Source organism: Eublepharis macularius, chromosome 14 (assembly GCF_028583425.1).
Source record: "Eublepharis macularius isolate TG4126 chromosome 14, MPM_Emac_v1.0, whole genome shotgun sequence".
NCBI classification, from domain to species: Eukaryota; Metazoa; Chordata; class Lepidosauria; order Squamata; family Eublepharidae; genus Eublepharis; species Eublepharis macularius.
The window spans coordinates 47,808,959-47,818,016 of NC_072803.1; the positions used below are offsets into that span (position 1 = coordinate 47,808,959).

The following is a 9,058-nucleotide window of genomic DNA, read 5'->3' on the forward strand; positions in this document are numbered from 1 at the left end:
TGTGACACTGTCTTTTGGTGCTACACCTCTGAAGATGCCAGCCACAGCTGCTGGCGAAACGTCAGGAACTACAATGTCAAGACCATGGCTATACAGCCTGGAAAATCCACAGCAACCACAGTGTCCCATGTTTACCTTAGAGGAAACTCTTTGCATGAACGAGTATTGCACTCTAAGCGACGAACTCCTAAAAGTTGTGCAAATAAATTCCTAAAAGCTGTTTTCATTTCTTTTTCCTTCTATTAAAACAATTGGTTTGGCCACAAAAAATTTTTCTGAAAACTTCACACTGCCCCCCCCCACCATTCTACATTCAGGAATGCTCCAGAACTCTTCAAAACTAGAGAATTCTCTGTGATCTTCAAGGAACTGAAGGGGGAGGGAATAACATAAGGCAAATAGTTTAGATGGAAACAAGGATTTATCTTGATGAGCTTGGAGCATGTTGTTTTCAGAAATGAAAAATTCTATTCTAGGCACCTTCTCTCACCATTTCTCAAAAAGCAACACCAATACATTCTCAAAAGAGGTAATATCCAGACCTGTCTTCTTCTCCATCTGCATCTCATAGCAGCTTCAGACAGGTGATTTGATCAGGGACACAATCTAGGGCAAAGTTGTTTTTTAAAAATTCACCCCAACACTACAGCCTTGATCAAATTCACTCCTCTTGGCACCCTTGAAATAATAAAAAAGGGAGATCTACATTTAATATGTAGTTTGGGACTTAGACATCAATCCTAAATGATGCCACATACTGCTGGTATATAGTGCCATCTTGAACAGTTATACCTTTCTAAGCCCATTGACTTCAATGGAATTAGAAAGGTTAACTTTGCTTAGGATTGCAGCATTATTTTATACTGAGACATGGTTGATGAAGGACACACCTACTGGGGCTTAAGTATCACAGAAATCTATTGATTGCATTGACTGACATTGTGTAATCTGCCTTGAGACTCGGTGAGAAAGGCAAACAATAAATAAGGTAAATACATCTGCAGGAATCATGCAAGGTGGTGGTGGAGAGTGCCCTCAAGTCGTAGTTGACTTATGGCGCCCCCTAGCATGCATAGGACTAGATTATTAGTGATTTGATCCCCCATATGTCTAGCACTTTGCAATTTTCAGATTCAGGGTACATCTTTTAGTTCTAAATTGCAACATGGCACACAGTTCAATTCGCTCCAGCGAGAAACATCTCCTAAAGGTTCCTGGTCCCAGGGAGGCCCGCCTGGCATCGACTAGGGCCAGGGCCTTTTTGGTCTTGGCTCCAGCCTGATGGAACGCTCTGTCTAATGAGACCAGGGCCCAGCAGGATTTGTTATCTTTCCGCCGGGCCTGCAAGACAGAGCTGTTCCGCCAGGCATATGGGTGGTGGTAGGTGGCGCTCCCCGGCCAGTTGCTTATAGAATATGCCCTCCCTACCAGCAGTACCCCCATCTAGTAATTTTTTTTACTGCTAAGATGCTCTGTAGATGCTCTGTAGATAGTTAAGGATTGGTCAGTTGGACTCAGTGCTGCTATGTACACACACACACATATATATGTATGTATTTTAACTGTGCAACTTTGGAAGTTTTGTGGCCTTTTATGACTTTTAACCTATAATAATTGTTTTATGTATTTTAATGTGTTGTAATCCACCCTGAGCCTGCTGGTGTGGGGAGGGCAGAATATAAATCGAATATATATAAATAAATGTTTTTACTGCATATGCCTGTTTTCCTCCTCTTTGGAGTAATTCAGATGGAAGGAGCCAAACCCTCCGGTATGATTAACAGTTGTATAGAAGAGGAAGTTTTGCCAGCGCAAAAGAAACCACACCTAGGACAACACCTTCTACCCAACTATGAACAATCTGGCCACTCATTTCTGTTTTTCCCCCTTGCTGCCTCTCTGGCTTTGCTTTAAAAAGAACCCCAAATGAAATATGCAACGATACCCCTGTGGGACCATCCATAGATTATGACCCATTTGCAGGTTAGTTCATGAAAGCAGAGGGGCTTATCTACCCCAGCATCCTGTCTCCTGCAGTCTCAGGGGAGCTCACCCACAGTCCACGATGGCAACAGGCCTCCCCCACTGTATGTCCCCAGAAATCTTGCCTATCCTACTGTTGACCGTGGAGGATCCATTTTTAGCTTTGATGGTCAATAGCTGCTGACGGTCCCAGAGGCCAGAAATGTCTCTCATCCTTTATGAGAAGAAGGGCTTTGGTGGATCCGGTTTCCAACGCGGGCAGCGCCTCGGGGAAGGAGGCGGCAACTATCCCTAGATCCAGCATCCCAGCAAAAACCAAGTGTTGGGAGGGGTGCAGGAGAGCGACCGCAAAGTTACGGGGCAGGGGTCGCTCCCGCCACGCTTCTGCAAAGGACTCTCGACTCTAATCAGGGCCGCTAACCAACGGCTTGTGGACCGGAGGGCGCGTGACTGGGATGCTTTCCCAAAAAATCAATTGGGGGAAGGGGGGGGGAATCGCACTTCAGTTGTCACCCTCGCCTTACAGCACAGCCGACTCCAGCGTTTCACCCCTCCTCCTAGGGTTGCCAACCTCCAGGTGGGGCCTGGAGATCTCCCGGAATTACGACTGGAGATCAGTTCCCCCTGGAGAAAATGGCTGTTTTGGAGGGTGGCCTCTTGGACATTAGGCTCCACCCCTCATCTCCTGGGGTTGGCAACTCTACCTCCCCCCAGCCCACACCGGTTTCCCAAGCCACGGAGCTCCCAATCCTTTACTTCCACGCATCACCTCCTGCCCTGGTTGCAACCGATCTCTCGTCCGAAGTTGCGCTCCGGGCTCCCTCGCGCCCCCCTTCCACGCATACGCACTCCCCCTTTCCCCGGCAGCATCTCGAAAACGAGGGCAGGGCCAGCCTCGTCTTTGCAGCCCGGCTGGAAGCGAGCAATTCTCAGCGCCGCGCCTTTGGGGAACCGCCGCCTGCGGGGCTTCTGGCGCGCCCTCCCCCGGGCACGATCCCCCTGAAGCCACCTCCTGGGAGCTTACCTGGCGCTGCCGTGGAAAAGCGAAGCAAAGTCAAGCCGAATGCAACCCACCGAAAGCAGCAGTGGGCCGGGCAAGGCTGAGCCGACGGAGAGGGAGCCGGGCAGGGACGGGGGGCTGGGCTGGGCAGGGCATCCTCCGCCGGTCCCGCCCCGCGCGTTGGAGAGCTCGAGGCCACTCAGAACCGGGTGGGGGTGGAGCCCTGGGCCAGGGGAGGGCAGCCCGGATCCCGCCTGCCCTTTTGCCTCGGCTGAGCTGGCCTTGGGGAGGCTGGCGCGGGCAGGCGCGCCTTCCCCGGAGCCGGCATCTGTTTCCCTCCCTGGCCAGCCGGATCCCAAGAGGGGAAGCAGCGAGGCCCGACGGCTGGTTGCCTCGGCATCTGGCAATGAGGGACGCGCACGGAGGTTGCGCTTGTCTTCGCTCGTGGCAAAATAGCTCTTGATCTATCAAGCGGGAGAACAGAAGGCTGGCTCCCCTGGACGAGGCCGGCTGGAGCCTTTCCAGAAGCGGCCTGCCAGGCGGCTCCGGGAAGTGTGGGACGAATTGGATTTTGTTTTATTTGAACCCAAGGAATAAAATCCTCAATAGACTACAACAGAGCCCATGGCGATGGATACTGCTTGGTGATGTGGTTGCCCTTAATTTGAAAATAGCAATGTGCCCATTCAAAAAGAGTCCAGTAGCACCTTTAAGACTAACCAATTTTATTGTAGCATAAACTTTCGAGAATCAAGTTCTCTTCTTCAGATGCATGATCCAAACTGGTCAAATACAGAAGAGGAGGGGAGATAGGGGAGAGAAGAAGTCATATAACGACTTCTCACTTACAATCATGACTCGGCCAGCAGAGTCACCAGCACAGGTACCAGGCCCTGCAACAGACCCAGATGCCAGCTCTGCCCCTATATCTACCCAGGGAATACAATTACAGGACCCAATGGCATCAACTACACTGTCTCTGGCTCTTACAGCTGCTCATCCTCCAATCTGATATATGCCCTCATGTGCCAACAATGTCCTTCTGCTCTGTACATTGGACAAACCAGCCAACCTCTACGCAAAAGAGTAAATGGACACCAATCTGACATTAGAAATGGAAACGTCCAAAAACCAGTGGGAGAACACTTCAATCTACCAGGACATTCCACCAAAGACTTAAAGGTCGCTATGGTTCAACAGAAACCTTTCAAAAACAAAATCCAACGGGAGGCTGCTGAACTGGAATTCATATGCAAATTTGACTCTGTCAAGCTGGGACTGAATAGAAACTATGAATGGCTATCACATTATCACAGGTAACAGATTTCCTTTACAGAGGCGTGGTCTGGGGGAGCCCAGTGACACCTGGTGTGGGCTTTTGGGGACTGCAGTTCTCTTTGTCAGATGCATCTGGCAGGGAGAACTGTGGTTATCGAAGGCTTATACTACAAAGGAATTGGACGCTTTTACTGCTGCAAACTAACATGGCAAACTGACTCCACACCAAAAGGAGATGTTTACATATACTAGCAAAGGAATATTTTGGTTGCCTCCCCGCTAATTGCATCCTGTCCCCTTCTGATATATGTCTCCTTCTCTCCCCTATCTCCCCTCCTCTTCTGTATTTGACCAGTTTGGATCATGTATCTGAAGAAGAGAACTTGATTCTCGATAGCTTATGCTACAATAAAATTGGTTAGTCTTAAAGGTGCTACTGGACTCTTTTTGATTTTGCTACTACAGACTAACACGGTTAACTCCTCTGAATGTGCCCATTGGATTCCTATTTCCACCTGTGAAATGTTGGAAAGTTCAGTAATCCCTGAAGATGGAAAGGGGTGAGGGAAATTAGAGGGAAGAAGTATGAATAAATAAATAGTTTGTCCACCCATTTATTTTGTACCCTAGAATCAGCACGAAGGCCTTGCTTAGTGGAAACAAGGACAGGGCTGTCTTTAAATAACAACAACAACATTCGATTTATATACTGCCCTTCAGGACAACTTACTGTCCACTCAGAGCAGTTTACAAAGTATGTCATTATCCCCACAACAAAACACCCTGTGAGGTGGGTGGGGCTCAGAGAGCTCTGGAAGAGCTGTGACTGACCCAAGGTCACCCAGCTGGCTTCAAGTGGACGAGTGGGGAATCAAACCTGGCTCTCCAGATTAGAGTCCCATCGCTCTTAACCACTACACCAAACTGAGTTCCGCTGTCAGATCTGTTCACTATGAGGTTCACGGCATTCCTTTGAAAAAAATTACGGGAACTGTAAATAAGTTTGGAATGCTGCTTTGTACACAAAAGAACCAAGCATAGTTTGTAATTTCATTCAGATATAATGACAAAGTGCTGTTTGTTGGGAACAAGGAAGTCTTCAATTTTTGAGCTGCATGCATGGAAAGATGGTTGGTGGTAGAATGGATGGCAAGAGGACTTCCAAGGCTTTTCCTCATGATGACAAATAATGGTTGATCATTTTCTCTGAGTGCAATCCAAAAGCCCCTGTATGATATGAAACGAGACCCCTAAAATCTGTTGCTCTTTTGCAGAAAATTACAGGATGCAGTCTACCAAGCTACTGGATGTTCTTAGGTAGCGCTTATGGATTGCAGATAGAGGGATTCCAAAAGATGTACTGCTGGCATGAGTAAGAATTATGTTGGGTTAGTAGGGATGTCAGACCCCTGCTGGGGACCCCTGCTTACCTGGCCAGTGGGAGGAAGCGCACCTTCTGTACGCACTCCCCTGCAGTGCTGCACACTCCTGTGCGCTGCTGCCACCCGGATCGGGCCCGTTTTGGCCCAGATCAGGGCTGCTGCAGAGTACAGGAATGTTCCTACCCTCCGCAGGGCCCCAAAACGCGCCTGTTTCGGCCTAGATCGGGCTCATTTTGGGCCTGCTTTGGCACAGATCGGGCCCATTTTGAGCCGCTGCGGAGCACGGCAGCGCTCCTGCATGCCACAGTGGCCCAAAACATGCCCATTTTTGCCTGGATCGGGCCAATTTGGTGCCACTGTGGAGTGCAGGAGCACTCCCGTGCTCCACACTGGCTCAAAATGGGCCCTATCTGTGCCAAAACGGGCCCAAAATGAGTCCAATCTGGGCCGAAATGGGTGCGTTTTGGGCCCCTGCATAGTGTGGGAGCGCGCCCACAGGCTTGTGGGGACGTGCATGCAAAGCACACACCCCACCAAAACAGGTAAGTGCCAGGCCCCCATTCCCCACCAGGAGGTTGAGGGGGCCTGGCAACCCTATTGGTTAGTGCGCCAACACTTGCACTTGATGCAAGTGGCTGGATTTTTAAAAAACAAACCTCTTTGGTAATTGGCAATCCTATCTCTGTTGTAACTGAGATTAAAATGACTTGAACGTGCTTGCAGCTGATCCTGAGGACATTGCTCCAGAAAGAAGACTCACTGGTTTCAGTGGTACTTGCTCTCAAGATAGTGTGCATATAGTGTGCATCAGAGCCTCAAAAACACATTTCCAAGTACCATTGAACTCAGAACTCATTTCTGCATAGAAATGCAAAATGTGTTGTTTGTTCACCAACTCTGTCTCAGGAATCTGCTTTGGACTTCTTGCTCCAGCTAAATGCTAATATCCGTTTTCTTGATGAGTTCTCAAGTCTCCCTTGCAGATCAGTCACTTTTTAAAACTTGGAGAGGAAGTGGCTCTGAGGTTTTGCAGATAGTTGACATGCATTCACAAATTTTTGGCTGTTCCATGACTCATGAAGTGCCTACTTTTTTCCTGTTTTGGTCTGGCAAAGTTCCTGTTTCTGTGTCTAGCAGATAAATGTGCTCCCTCATGCTAAGAAAAGCTTTGCCTGTTTCATTTCTGCCTGTCAAAGGTCGAAGAACTCTGCTTAGGGGGGCAAAAAAACCAACAACCCTGTTATATGATCACATCTTGGAAAAATACTTGAAATGGCTCGTTACGCTCATGGACGGGCTAGGGCGATTATTAGGATAGGGACTGAAAAGAAAAAAGCCAGGAATTTACTCACTATAGGTGTTCACTCTTAGCAAAACCTGGAAACCTCAACTACCCATGACAGGTATTAACTTTCTTAATAAAAGTAGTGAATGGTATTTGGGTTGGGTCTAGTGAAAAAAGGAAGAGACATTGCCTAGGGGCTTTGTAGTATGATGGGGAATTGGGTAAGATTAAATGTTTTATATGGAATGTTTTAAATGTTCTTAATGCTGTTATCCGCCCTGAGCCTGCTCACGGGGAGGGTGGAATACAAATACAACAATAATAAATAGTGTGAAAGCTGGCTGGATCCAACCTTCTGTATTTTCCTTGATTCGATTTGAATTTTGTGTGATTACTTTCCCCCCTGTATTTCCTGCATTTCACAAACCTTTGACTCTGCTGTTTTCCTTCCCTTTTAATCACCACCGGCACCAGGGTTTCTGGCGCTCGTGGCCACCCCCATGTGCACGTGCGCATACACTCCCGGACTGTGTGATGACATCACCATGAGATGACATCACACAGCAAAAGCTGGGCCCATTGGCTGGCAGGTGGATGGGGCGGTGCGTGGAGGCTGCCCACGCTCCGCATGCCGCCCTGGCCACATGCTGTGCCTGTCCCGCAGCTGCTGTGTCAGACAGTGGCTTACTAAAAGTTGCAATCCAGACTACCTCCTGCAATTAGACATGAGTCCATTGGTTTCAAAAGATTTACTGAATATAAACAACCATTATAGTCCACTATCCAAGATACAATGATCTTGGCTGATACATGAGTATTGTTACGAATGACAGGCAAAAGCAATGGTACAGAATAGCAATCCCCTGTAGGCCCCATCCTCCCCCACAGTTCTCAAAACAAACGGCCCAAGGGTGAGAAAGTGAAAGCTTCCCAAGGTTGGAAAAGTTGTAGACATAACATTCCTCTTCTCTCTGTGATGTTCCAGTAACTGCTTGCCACCTGCAACAGAAGCACTTAAAATACTGACAAGATTAAAATGGAGTCTCTTTGGTTTGAAGACATATAAAACATAGTCAGACCCTGACATTCTGCTCCCTCTAAAATGTTCCTCGCTCAGGTTTGAGAGGATACAAAGTATGGAATGCTTTTAATAATTTAGGAGCATAGACATGAATAGACTCCACCCACTCATCATGTCCAGAGTCAAAGTCCTTCCACCTGATGAGGTAAAACAACTTATTATGTTTAATTTTAGAGTCCAAAATTTCTTGTACTTCATAATGGATTTGATCATCAATCAGGGTAGGTATTGGAGGAGCACGGGTGTGCCATTGATTTGCTGGAGGGACTTTTTTCAGCAGACTGATGTGGAAGGTAGGATGTACGTGGCGTAAAATCAAGAGCTACAGTAACTTTGTTGATTACTTTGCGAACAGGGAAAGGTCCCAGAAATTTTAATGCTAATTTACGGCTTGTTTGTGCCACTTTTAAATTCTTAAACTAAATGGAGAGTTTTTAAATATCCGTAATGGCCTGCAGTTGGGGCATCATGACAGCGTTGCAATACTTCTTTTCTTAAACTAGCTGGTACGTAGAATCGATCACCCCAAAGCCACTCCCCTTGTACAGATTGAGTTAGTTTCTCTTTGGGTACATCTTCCCCCTCCTTTTCCACTTCACTTTTCAGTTTTTGTCTCCACCCCTGATCTGACGGAGGAGGTTGCGTTGCGCGACTGCACGTCGTAACCACGCCTCCTAGCTGCGTAGGTGAAAATACAGTATCCACTGTCTCCTCCCTCTGGATTCTGAGTTGGGGCATGCGCGATAGTGCGTCTGCGAGGAAATTCGTTTTACCGGGCAAGAATTTGAGGGTGAAATTGAATTTCGAAAAGTATTCCGCCCATCGTAATTGTTTGGCATTGAGTCTCCTAGGACTACGTAAAGCTTCTAAGTTTTTGTGATCTTTCCAAACTTCGAAAGGATGGCGGGCCCCTTCTAGCCAATGCCTCCAAGAGGAGAGCGCGGCTTTAATAGCAAAAGCTTCCTTTTCCCAGACGTTCCAATTTCTTTCTGATTCAGAAAATTTTTGAGATAGATAAGCACAAGGTTTGAGACTATTATCCTCTCCCG

General features: G+C 47.6%; 1 protein-coding gene across 1 annotated transcript in view; it reads right to left on the minus strand.

The window, feature by feature from the left end:
- Positions 1–3,078, minus strand: part of GSN (gelsolin) — a 61,277-nt gene extending 58,199 nt beyond the window's left edge. Inside the window, exon 1 of the mRNA XM_054997448.1 lies at positions 3,008–3,078. The gene's annotated coding sequence lies outside the window, so the exon portion shown is untranslated. The remainder of the gene's footprint in view (positions 1–3,007) is intronic.
- Between the last annotated feature and the right edge of the window lie 5,980 nt (positions 3,079–9,058).